Below are 14,012 nucleotides of genomic sequence, written 5' to 3' on the forward strand. Positions count from 1 at the left end.
AGAAATACATACATAATTAAATTTTCTCTATTTTTAAAGTTGTATTGTGCAACAGAATAAAAATATGTATGAGTGTAGGTGGCTTACTCTGGTACAAGGATGCAAAACTGAACTTTGTAATATGAAAAAAATTGATGAACTTGATCCCACCACTACTACTTCAATAAATGACTAAAACCATTTAATAATATTTTTCATTAAGGTATGTTTTAAATGCATTGTTCTATGTTTAAAATGTTTCATTTATTACTACAAAAGTGACTTAAAACTGAGAGTGGGAGGCATTAAAAAAATCTACTTTATGTCGAAAAGAATATCAAATTACTGATCTGTAGACAGGGAGAAAATAAACATGGAAACCACTTCTCATCCAAAATAAAATAACTTAGTAACAACTTTGGAAAATTTCGTAAAAGAAACAGATTAAAAATTTAGGCATAAGATCAACTTCTGTCTTGAATGTATATTCTCCAGTAGTAACATTTTCAGATCACCACTATTCTAAGAATTTATCAGGATATAGACTTAACTTCATGAATTGGTTGCCATAGTCCTTGTGGGTCCTTTCTTACTCAGGATATGCAGTGATGGTATGACTAATCTGGCATATTTTACCTCCATTAAACAATAGAGAATCAATTGAAAATTGTCACTTAACTGCAAAATATTTGTATCTGTGTAATCATATTTTTAACTGCATTTTGAATCATTCCATATACAGCATGGTCTATAAAGAAAACTAAGAATGAGCCCTGGGCTCCCTAGTTCATGAAAGACAGGGAACTACTGGAGACAGTACAGAAAAAGTCTACAAACATTTAATATGTGATTTAGAAAAGTGTCAAGAGTACCACAGACGTATCACCAGGCTCCTACAGCACACGTTCAGATACTTAGTTAATTACTGAAACCACACACACAAACTAAAAAAAAAAATGTTTTCTTTGATATTCAGTCATTTCCATTCAGTTCTTACACCTGCGTACACAATGGCAAAATACTTAATTTCCATAATTCTTGATAATTTGAGAGGAAAAGAAATCTTGAAATAATTGAGCACAGGATCCTTAAGAATAACCCTGTTTGTAAAGGGTCTTGCTAGTTCATCTACTTCAACCTCATACTATAGTCAGCTGTCCAATCAGACTGTGTTGCTCCAGGCTTGAACAACTCAGATCTTGGAAAAACTCTAAAGATGGAGAATACACAACACCTCTCAGCAACCTGTTGCACTATTCTATAGCCCTAATCAAACATGGAACCACTTATCTTCCAATTTGTCTGCTGTTTTTTGTCCTCCCAGACCACACATGACTTCCATCATGCTAGGCTACATAAAAGTACAAAGCAGATATTATTCTTCAACACTAATACAGTAGTTGGCCTAAGATAAAGTATTTCAAAGGAAAATACAGGAAAATAAGATTTCATTTGAAGTTGTTGATTCTTACAAGCAAATTCTTACAATGAAATTCTAATGAAAAATAGAAAAACCAAATATTTTACTGTTCTCTTTATTATGTTTCCAATCCCATCTCTCTAATATGCTTTTCTAATCTTAATATACCTCTCAATGAAAGAAAAATAAATGGAAGGAGAACAAAAATTCAAAATAAAAATAAATTGAAATATCTAAAAAGTTTAGAATGTCCATTTGGAAAAAAAGAAAAAAAAAAAAGAAAAAGATATACAATATCAGATTTTTTTTTTTTTTTTGTATCTTCAATGTTGTTTCAACCCTAGAACGGCCTAAACTTTTCACCACTAACTTTGCTGAAAAGAAAACAATGCAAGTTCCATACAAGTAACAAAGCCACTGCCTTACCTAAGAGATTTCTTGCACCTAGATAATTGCCTAGAACTTTTACAACCCTGGCTGCTTCATTAGGTCACAAGTACAGAGAAAGAAATGTCTGGAACCATTCTCCTACCCACCTTGATTCCTAGCAAAGAAAATCAAAACAGAAAGAAAGTCAGAAAACTTAGGAAATAACTGGAATATGTGACACTACCTCATTTTTTGTTCTGTTAGCTATGACAGATACTTGGACAGAATATTCTGTTAATTGAACAGATTTATAATGGAATAATTTCTAGGCAAAGGCTAACATTTTCAAATGTCAGTACCCAAAACCAGGCTTCAAAATCCATCTCCAGACACACAACTAAACAAGACACAATTTTCAACTGTAAATCTGTGTTATTTTCACTTCCCAGTGAAAATCTCATGGCTTCCCGATCTTTATCTTGTGCATATATACACATATATATACACACATAGTGATTATTTCTGAGACACCTCAGTTCCTGAGGGGAGAGATTCCACAAGAACCCTCCTTCTCCAGATAAATACCCCACTTGACCATACACGTAATAGAATCATAGAATCACCAAGGTTGGAAAAGATCTCTAAGACCATCCAGACCAACCAACCACCTATCATCAATATTTCCCACTAGACCACATACAGCATCTTCTGGAGGTTGGTGGCCCTGCCTGTGGCAAGGGGGTTGGAACTTGATCCTTGGGGTCATTTCCAACCCAAGCCATTGTATGATTCTTTGATGTACACATTTCTCAAATACCTCCAGGGTCGGTGACTCCACCCTGGGCAGCCTGTTCCAGCACCTGACCACACTCTTGGAGAAGTATTTCCTAATGTCCAACCTAAATTTCTCCTGGTGCAACTTGAGACCATTTCCTTCAGTCCTATTGCTAGTTAGATGGGAGAAGAGGCCAACCCTCACCTCACCACCTCACCACAACCTCCCTTCAGGTAGTTGTAGAGAGCCATAAGGTCACCCCTGAGCCTCCTCTTCTTCAGACTTAACAATCACAGATCCCTCAGCTTCTCCCCCAGCCTGTCCAAATCCCTCTGTAGGGCCTTGCTACCGCCAGCTAGATTGACACATCCTGCCAGGTTGGTGTAATCTGCAACTTAGTGAGGGTGAACTCAGTGCCCTCATCCAGGTCATCCATGAAGATATGGAAGAGGACAGGCCCCAGCACCAACCCCTGGGGAACACCACTTGTGACTAGTCACCAGCTGGACCACTTATAAAATGGTATAAAACTAGGTGAGAGTTACTTACTCTTCTGTGCTTTGCAGGTGAGAAAACAATGGCTAAGGATTATTGAGAAATAAATGTATCTAAGAGATTAACAGAAAGTTACATTTTATGGAGAGTGGCTAACATATTAGGAAAAGTAGGCTTGGCATATATAAAAAGTCATTTGTTTCAAACCATTTGTTCTTATACAAAGAGCTAAGGGGATAAAGATCTTCTTCCTTATTTCTCCTACATAAAATAGATCTTTTTGGTTCTGTAATTTATTTCCACAAAATGCTTGGATCCAGGTAGTATTAGAAATCGAATACAATGGTCTTGAAATGTATATAATTTATATTCTATTTGTGTACAATAATGTTCCAGACAACAACATTCAAGCGCATTTTAGCAGACATGCACAGATTCTTACTTGTACAATTACTCTCTCATTCCCTTTTTTAGATCACAAATTTAGAAGTAAGCAGCTGGCTGACAAATCTTTCCTCTGCTGGTTCTTTACTTGCTAGCTTTTTTTGTAAATCTCCCAAGAGTTTCTTTAGCTGTACCATGTGATATTTCACTACAGCTATTTTCTGCTCTTGCAGCAAAACCTAGTATTTCATAGTAAACAAATAGTGTTAACACTTATGTTGCTTAATGTTTTGTCAGTTTGCTCAGCAAGTGTGAAGAAAATGCAAACACTTCCAAGCCTTTTTCATGCTGTCAGACTTCAGTAAGTCGAGGATATCTCCCAAATGGATGCTCCTGTATGCTGCATTTAGATCATTTGCTGAAAAAATTAAAAGCTGAAACTCATGTGGCTCTTAACACAGGCAATACCTGGTTGGAAAAAAAAATCTTTTATTCCACCTGGATCTAGTGTAAGGTTTTCTTCACAAGAAGTTCATAGTGAATGGACACGTTTCTTAGTTACAATAGGATTTATTTCCTAAAACGTCTTCAATTCCTTGTATTTCTGTGAATGGCTTCTGATATATTTCTATGCATAATTTCCTACACGCGTGCTTTATTATATATACTTATATAAAAATCCACACACTATCTTCCCAAGTAGATATTATTTTCAAAACCTCATTTTTTCATTACTGTTTATATAATTGTATCAAACAGTCAAATAGTGCTTTCTGGGAGATGGGGTGACAAGCTATTTCACAATTAAATGTTTTACAAAATATGGGTCTTTTTTTTTTTTTTTTCCATTTGTGTCTGTGCACACGTTATTCCTAAAGCACGAAAGAGATAGCTGTGTCGGACAAATTTTTAATACGGCAGTCATTCTCCAACTGCAAAAACTTACATTCGCTTTACTAAATGTGGGCAACCTTACGAAAAGTTGATATACACAATTCTTACTATGCAGACTGACTCAGTCTGAGGTATTTATGTGAAGTACTTAAATAATTCTGATGCTCACTTTCCTTTTGACTTCAAAAGGTGTTTTAAATATTTAAAACATAAAGGTGAAATGTATTTAATAGATATCTAAAGCCTTTTGATGTGGTTTATGTTATTTACACTGGCCTCTAGCTACTGATCCAGAAGGTAACAGGTAATGTAGATCACATCTGTAAGCCCCATGCAGCAATCTTCAGATGTTCCATTGTGTTTCAAATGGCAGGAGAGAATTATTTTTAAGCAACTGAATTAAGCCTGTAAAAATAATCTGATACAGCTCTTACATTCGACCTAATCTAAAGTAGTAAACAAGATGCAAGATACCACATTGCTCAGGTCTGAAGGAGTGCTCTTTCTTGGGGATACGCACTGTGAATGGCTGTGTGGTTTTTGGGCCTTGGGATTTTTGGTTGGTTGGTTGATTTCCTAAAACCTTCGGTAAAAGTCAACAATCTCCTTCAAAATGTTACAACAGCACTCAACGTAATACAGTCAGGACAACGGCTGACTGCTTTAGTGTGGTTATATCAGAAGAAGGAGATGGGGTTCATTCTTTTTTTTAACTAGATACTTTATTTACTTATAAATCACCGAAATTTTAAGAAGCTAAAAGGTATTTAAGCTGTCTGTCTTCCATTAACATGGTTAAATTTTCAGTTAATGAAACAAATTCCCAACACATCAGAACCATTTTAATATTTTATCCTTTAACACATACAAGTATGCAGGGAAGCAAGCAGCAGAGTACTGGAGGGTTCACCACACAAATGCTTCATTACTGGGATGTCAGTGGGAGGAGAGGGTGGAGTTAAACGGGCTGTTGAGGTCAATTAGCAACTCAACACTATTCTCACTGTACCTAACAGGAGAAAGACATGAAAAAAGGAAGGTGAAAAAGAAAGTTAAGCCACTTAATCTTAGGATGCAACAGGGACATGACTAGAAAGTTAAGGAAAGACCTTCTCTTATGAACCATCTTATCCCGGATGCAAGATTTATTATTAGTATTATGTTACATATATGTACAGATTATTTTAACAAAAAAAGTATTAAATACCTCCTTTGCTGTTTTGAATTGTGGAGCAACACATATTATAATCACATGGGCCCATTAATCTAAAAACCAGAAGTGAAGATCATCAGGAATTTTAACTCACATGAGTATGACAGCCAAGAATCCCTCCTGAAAAACAAGAACAGGCCTAGTAGAAATGCTCAGTTTATCTCACATTTGACATTTTTTGAATGTAACAAACCCTAAGAAAAGGCTGGTCTTTGAACATCTCTCATCCTATGAACATCTCTCATCCTCATCCTAACTTTACATTTCAAACATTTCTACCATCCCCAGGAATGTTTTATACACAACTTGTGTTTTATACATCAATCTATTTCTAGTTAAAGAGGTATATTATTTACCTCAGGAGAAATTAATTTCAAACTAAAGGCAACATACAAGTTCTCTGTAGGACAAGAAAAGAAACGGAAAGAAGGTATCTGGGAGAAATAACAAATCAATGTAACCTAAAACATTAAACAAACCAAGCAGTTGTAACGTTGTTAAACAAACAAACAAATGAAAATCTCCTAATCACTAATTTAATTCTTAATTAATTCTTAATTTCCTCTCACATAGCACTTATTTTAGTGACACGCCACATTTTATTTCTTGAAATATGTAAAATTTTGCCAACAACATCCTTGACTTAATGATGGCCATCTCAGAAGAACAAAATACAGAAAATAAGGAAGGATGAAAAGAAATCAAGGCACCAAAATGCATAGGTGAGGTAAGCACTAAATCAATACATACATTGAAGACTTGTGCTAAATTCTCAGTCTTGATTGAGATTTCATAACATTATTGTGACTTAATGACAGATTTCTTTTCCCCAAGAAAATAATTCCAAAGCCAAGAACCAACTGCTATACCTGCAACTTACATGGAACTCTTTCAAGTTCATACTAGAGTAAGTGGAGACTTCGTGAGGAGGGCTTGTAACTCCTGAATATTTAGTACACAGAGAGCGTTCAGCAGCTTCTGGTGCCACCCAAAGTTTTCAAACATCTATTTAAGCTTCTTAACAGCTAGAAAAAATTGAGGCGGGGCGGGGGGGGGGGGTGGGGGGGGAGGAAGGATGAAAGTACACACACAGAGTTCTTGTAATTAAAACACACCTTTCCCCATTAATAATAAATTGCTACAATCAAGGCATATCAGTTATTTTGGTATGCAGATTTTTTTTTTTTTTAATATAAAGACTAAAAGTTTTCGAAGAGAAACAATGCAAAAAATTAATGCACAGTCAAGTCTAATTTCTAACTTCCTGCTGGACTTTTGGTTTGTATGTTTTTGTTCCATTTCAAAATGATTTTTAAACAGATTTGGACATCCCTTTACATAACACTGTCAGTTTGAACCAGATTTATTTGTCCAATGAAGTATGTTTTATCAGAACATTCATTACCCTTTTTGAGCAGAATGGAGTCAAGGATCAGAAAGCAATTTTCCTTCTTTCCTGTTCTCAAAAGTATGATCTCTTTTTTTTTTTTTTTTTCTTTTTTTTAAATAGTGAGGTGAAGCAGCACTTTTTCAAATTCCTTGTACTTGATGTGCCATCCGTCGATGAGTCAAGCCTGTTATGCTGGAACTCTGAATACAATAATGGTCCCTCACTCTGAAAACTTTTAGGAGTTTGCAGCGTCTGATGCATGGACTCAGATGTGAATGATCCAAGTTGTTTATTACAAGTTCTCACATTACTTATATACCTTCACAAGTTTTCTTTTTCTAGCTTTCCCATCCACCTTTACATGCCAACAAAGCATTCTACAAACACTCTTCAACCATTCATGTGGACACTTATCCAATCAGAGCCATGAGCCATTCTTTCTTCTTCTAGTGATGTCCTTGGTTCTCATGCTGTTTATCTTGCTACACAGCTGCTGCTCTGAACAGTTTTTCTTGTATTCCCACAGAGGTTCCTATGGAATAATCTGAAATATGTTCGCCCTCTACTTATAGATGTCATGGCTACATTCATTGATACAAGGTGTTGACTTTGTACATTGACTCTTCAAATATTTATAGTTCTACCATGATTGCACTGCATAACTGTTTTTTTGTTTGTTTGGTTGGCTTGTTTTTAGGGTTTTTTTTTCCCAAAGATTGAAGTTTCTACATTAACACTAATGGAATGGAATTTCTTTGCATTTTAGTAACATCTGCTCTACATTTCACTAGGTAATATATCTATATATTTACTGCAAAAGAAATTAAAAAGTGTAACTTTGGTGCCAAAAATTTAAGCATGTGCAGGACATTACTGTTTTTGACATACTGCAGATGGAGTGCTTTAAAAAAGGCAGCTCAGCCTTTGCAGCCACGTGTAATGGACCTCTAGATAGAAACAATTCTATGAAGTAAATGTTTAGTCTGCTTTTCTGCTTTTCATTGAATATTACTTCGAACAGCTGCTTTCTAGTTCATGTAAAACTACTGCTGATAATTGAGGGAAGTGCTTTGTCATTAGCATCTTGACTCACATTTTCTATTACAGTTCAACTTATCTCTTTCCTTAATATAAGTGAGTTCATTATGGAAAAAGACGTATAGTATTCACAGGGATAGAGAAGAAAAGCAGGAATGTGACACCCCTTGTAGTGATTACAACCTTTAGTCATGTTTTTTGTCCTCTCTAAAAGTTCTTACGTCTTTTGCTACTTCAGTTAAAACAGTGAAGAAAACTGGAAGGCTTAAGGAAAATGCTCAAGCATGGGGATGTGTTGTGAAACTCTGGATGGGGTAGGGGACAGAACAAGATTTGCAAATCTCCCAAGGTACTGATTTCATTGCTGCAGCTTAATTTCCAAGTGTCAGAATATATGTACAACCTTATCACTGCAAGGTATTCTGCAGTCAGTAGGTAAGCCCCTCTCTGACTTATGTGGAGAACTTGTCTGTATGGAGGGTGCTCCCTTGACACAGAGAATGTCCTGTCTTCATTTACTTTCACAGCTACTACAAGAGCCAAACAATAATCCAGTTTCAAACATTCATTTCCTAAAAGCTTTTTCTGAAGTGTTCAGGTTAATATATTTTGTGAGCTACACAGAAAGTCAGAATGCAGGTATATTACTGTTTCAGCACAGATTAGAAGAATCCTTTTAACTTCATTATTCCCATTTCCCGTGCTTTAGTTCACACCCTGGTGTGGTCTCACTGATCATAAACTGGATTTGGTCCAGATGAAACTCAATGGGAAGACATATTGCAGGAGCTCACATCACATTCCAGCTGCAAAGGGGCAGGCAACAGCCAACAGAGCTAGGCTGAACTAAAACTGCTACAGCACAGGCATAATGGGACTGTCAGGTCCCTGGCACCAGCTGCTCTATTCTACAGATCCACTCCTATTTATCTAGCAGCTAACATAGACATAGCTCCACTGCCTGCCAACTGCATGCTAAGCACCACTGCTAGTCTTTCTTGCATATGCTCATTCTTTCTTTTTGTCTGTCACACAAAATCAGACGGAGCAGTTGCTACTAAATAGCACGGGCACTCTCTCTCTTCAGTGCCTGAGCAATCTGTCTCCATGATCTTCATAGCCTTTATGAGCCCAAAGATTTGGAAAATTAAGCAATCAACTAAGCCCAGCTAAATCACATTGCAAGGAACAAAGCTGAGACAAAACTCTGGCTGGATTCACAATTCAGAAATATAACACTGTGCTTATAATACTGATTTCTGGAAAAATAAATGCTTCTCTCAACTGACAATTTTTGCTCTTTTTTTTTTTTTTTCAATAAATAGTACAGAGTTACTGTAGATGCTTGTTCAGATAGAGAAGAATGAAGGAAAATTAAGAGGTATTGAACATCAAAACATTGCTTTAGCTAAGCAGCAGGATGTTTAGATCCTTGCTGAAAGCTTATCTGAACTACCAGATTCTCCTTGACTCTGCAAAATCATGCAATACATTTTTTAAGCAGGAAAAATATTAGGCACTTCAGCTGCCAGGAATATCCCATCAGCAATGAAAGAATCAGGAGGCAAGTTCTTCCATCATCAAAGGACCTTCATATACCAATGCACAGAGTATGGTGAAATGTCTGTGTGGCCATAGGGCCATGATCTTATTGTGCTCACAGAGACATGGGACAGCTCACATGACTGGAATATTGCCAAGGATGTGGCCTTTTTACAATGACAAACCAAACAAGACAAGGCAGCGGAGTTGCTTTACAAGCAAGACAAGGCAGTGGGGTTCTCTTTATGTGAGAAAGCAACTGGAATGTAGCAAGTTCTGCCTGGGGATGAACAAGAAACGAGTGGAGAGCCTATAGGTGAGAATAAAGGGACAATGTAATATGGGTGACACTGTTGTGGGTGTTTACTACATCCTGCCTGATCAGGAGGAGGAAGCTGATGAGATCTGCTGGAAAGAATCCCTGAAGAGAAGGATCTAGGTGTCCTGGTGGACAGCAGGCTGCCCACGAGGCAGCAGTGCGTCCTTGTGGCCAAGAAGGCCAATGGGATCCTGGGGTGCATTGAAAAGAGTGTGGCAGCAGGTCAAAGGTGGTGATCCTCCCCATGAACTCTGCCCTGGTGAGGCCACAGCTGGAGTACTGTCTCCAGTTCTAGTCTGTGCAGTTCAGGAAAGGCAGGGAACTTCGAGAGAGTGTCCAGTGGAGGGCCACAAAGATGATTAGGGGCCTGGAGCATTTCCCTTGTGACGACCTGGCTGAGAGACCTGGGGCTGTTCAGCCTGAAGAAGAGAAGACCATGGGGGGATCTAATCAATACTTACAAATATCTAATGGGTGGGAGACAAGTGCATAGGACCAGGCTCTTTAGAGTGGTGCTCTGTAACAGGACACGGGGCAGTGGGCACCAACTGGAACACAGGAAGTTCCATTCACACATGAGAAAGAACTTCACTGTGAGGGCAAGCGCTGGAACAAGCTGCCTCAAGAGGCTGTGGAATCTCCTTCTCTGGAGATATTCTTATCTACAGTGGTCCCTTTCAACCCTGACAATTCTGTGACCTATGAAGGGCTGATGTTACAAGGCAGGTGACAACTAAGGGTACTGAATGTTGATTTATTTAAATTTACCTTCTATCAGCTTTCATTATGTATCACTAATGTTTCTGAATATAGCTAGCTTCTGTATTTATGCCAGACTTATGTACATAGTCAAAAGTATTCTGAAAATAAGTTTTACACATGGGTGTGAAAATGATGGACAATTATGTGTACAAAATATTTACATACATGTACACACAGATAATTTTCACTGTTTGTGTATACACATTCCTAGGTGTTTGTAAGAGCAAACATTTAACATAAAGTAACATTTGGACATAAGTTCTTATCTGGACAATTACACAAATCCTATTTGTATTTTAAGTGTGTCCCATATTTTTTCTACATCCAGTGTAATATTTGATCAACTGATTAAGAAACATGAAGATTAAAATACAAGAATTTCTGGATGCATGCCTGTGTGCTTAATTAGTGATCGCTGAAAAAACAAAACAAACAAACAAAAAAAAAAAAACAGAGAAACATCTTAGTGAATAATGGCAAAGATCTACACGTCAATAAAAATAGTCTACACAAGGTTTTAATTTGAGTCGTAATCACTGGTAAGCAAACAGGTGAAGCAAAATACAGTATTCTACATCCTGTCAGGATTTAGCTTTAGATTTTTATTTACTACAATAAATTTAAAGAAAAGAATTAGTGTCAGAGTAGGAGGGTGGTGTATTTCAGGTTTATTTGTTGTGTTTGGTTTTTGCTTTTACAGCTATGCTGTATTCGCTTCAGTGCTTATTTAATATTTAAGCAAGTATGACATATTTTAAAGAAAAAAAAGCAAACAAAAAGCCAGCAGCAGCAGAGGATAAAAATGCAGCACTTTTGATATAAAGATTTTGGGTACCTTGCTTTCATGCCCTGTGTTGTAACCGAGTATCTGTGAATCATCATGCTGTAAGATGCTGACAATGTTCAAAGGGTTAAGAATGGCAAATCACACTTTGTTGCTATGTGCAGCAAGGATAAAAATCTCCTGGAACCCCCTTTAATAGGTGAAAGGTGGTCTGAGCCAAAACGCACATACTGACGTCCAACCTTTCCCCAGAGAATCAATGATGTTTTTGTGTGATCAGTGTAATATTCCACAGCTAAATTTAGGGACTCTGCATCCTATGAAAATGGCACCTCTCTCTGACTAATTAACAATAAAAAATTGTGGTTATCTACAGGTTTAATTATTTAATCTCCAAGGTTTTGATTAACTTAAATCTTTTTAGTAAGGACAAAAAAAAGTACAAGAAAAAAAATGCATTTATAATGTTGTTTATTCAGAAGGGATTCTGTAATTTTCCCTAGTCAGCTTGCAAGATTACACCATCTTTGCTGTTAACTTCCCTAACCCAAGCAACATGCAGTGCGAGACAGACTGCTAAGAAACCTGTTTTACTATGTCTGTATTATTTTGCTAGATCATAAACTATGTCTACATAACATCTACTTCTTCTTTTGCAATATTAAAGCCTGTTTTCAGTAATGCAGAAAGCATAAGATTCAGTGTTTTATTTGGATGTTTTAGAAGAAAGCTGGGAAGTTAAAAACAGATGTGTTTAGCCTCAGCAACAGAAACTGTTTCAGGCATATTTTACAATGCAAACATATCTTTACACTCAGGTCTACTCTCTACTCTCCTGCATCTGCGTGTTTGTAAGTCATTGGGTGACCTGTGTTGCTTTCACCAAAGTCAAGGAGTGTTTTCCTGATACCAGTGGGGCTAGATTTGATTTTTAATAGTTCGTTTGGCATGCAGGCTGAAGTAGCTGCAGTGATAAAGTGAGTGGGAATTGTACAAAGGACAAAACAGGAAAGAGACACTCTCACCACAGAAACTCTTCCAGGAATTGGGCACCATTAAAAGCATGGTTTTCTCCCAGCACTGCAATTTCTTAGTTACATGCTATTACTCATGCTATTACCCCAATGCACATAACAGAAACGATTTACATTAAGATTTAAAGGAAGAAACAGTCCTGAAATTCAGGGAATAAGAGTTTGATTCTCAGCTCCGACATCAGCTTTCTCTAAATCCATATGGAAACTCCTTATAGTTCAATTTAGAAACATTAATAATAGAAACTAGTAGATGAGATTTTTGAGATTCTTGAATTTCATGTTACACAGAGGAGAACCTTCTGGCAGGCTTTATTATTATTATTATTACTCTTAACCTCATATCTCCCGTCTGTAAAATGAAAAGTGAAGATGCAGTATGAAGACAAATTATTTAACATCATGTATTGTACTCAGTATGTATTTAATCTGTTTCTATAGGATTTACACTATCAAGTTGAAGTTCATTAGAGATAAGTTGCATATGATATAGGCATTATTTTGAAATAGGTTTGATATAAAGCTTAACCTCAAGTGCATTTTAGCAGTGAGTATACTTGTTGTGCTGGCAAATAAAATCCGTTGTCAAGAACCAAACAACTTACACACTGGAAAAACATGTCATTTCAGATAAACACCTGCAGAAAATTTCAAACCTGTATGATTTCAGGGCACCTTCGTGGTTCAGACAGACATCATGTCCAAAGGCAGATTATGTCACAACATAATCATTAAAAATATATTTGTCAGCAAAAATTGCATTCACAGTCTTTGCTATCAGTAATTTAGCAACACACAGCAACTCAGGTAGAACTTCTCATACCCTAAACTGCTGTCCAAAATAAATGAAGAACTGTTAACAGCGAGTAAAACAGACTGTATATAGTAAGTATGAAAGTTCTCCAGTAAGGTTTTTATTCTAGTTCTACCAATACATCCCGGTTCAATTACAATTACAGGCCAAATATCTGCACCATCATCCTACAGGATAATTGATGAACATAAACTTCTCCATCTATCATGAGCACTCCTTAATCACCATGTTACAGATACAGAGATTTTTAAAATGTTTATATGGTCAAAAAAATTTGGCTCTAGTGTACTTATTAGGTAAGCACTAAGAAAAAAATAAACAGAAAACAAGTTGAGGCCCCATTTCTCTGATAGAAAAAGACACACAAAGAAATCAAAGTTCTTCTTAGACCATTTAGCTTTGCCTTTCCAAGAAAAGGCAAGAGACAGAGCTGTTGGGATGACTGCAGTTCTGTGTAATTGCTGCTGAAAATCACGAGGGCTTGTTTTCACCAGCTTTCTCTACAGTCTCCCTTCACAGATTCCAGATGCCAACATTTCTCTAGAAATAAAGTTTCAGGGCTAAGCATCCAACCACAAGGATATCTGGTCGAAAAATAGAGCCTTTCACATAACTCCTTCATATAGTTAAATAAATGAAAAAAAGATCTGTTTTTTTCCCACTGAGAAAGAATATTCACTGAACTCTGATCAGCCTTCCTCTCAATAAAATGTTTTCTGCTAAACGTTAAAATAAACTGTGGCAACTGAAAGGCATGAATGTCTCACTTCTTAAGGGAGAGCAAACACCTATGAATACTC

At 36.7% G+C, this 14,012-nt stretch overlaps 1 long non-coding RNA gene across 1 annotated transcript in view; it reads right to left on the bottom strand.

The window, feature by feature from the left end:
- Nucleotides 1-11,529, bottom strand: part of LOC107053347 — a 30,935-nt gene extending 19,406 nt beyond the window's left edge. Inside the window, exon 1 of the long non-coding RNA XR_001466506.4 lies at nucleotides 11,416-11,529. This is a non-coding gene — a long non-coding RNA (uncharacterized LOC107053347). The remainder of the gene's footprint in view (nucleotides 1-11,415) is intronic.
- Between the last annotated feature and the right edge of the window lie 2,483 nt (nucleotides 11,530-14,012).

The sequence above is a fragment of the Gallus gallus genome, chromosome 5 (genome assembly GCF_016699485.2).
Source record: "Gallus gallus isolate bGalGal1 chromosome 5, bGalGal1.mat.broiler.GRCg7b, whole genome shotgun sequence".
NCBI lineage: Eukaryota > Metazoa > Chordata > Aves > Galliformes > Phasianidae > Gallus > Gallus gallus.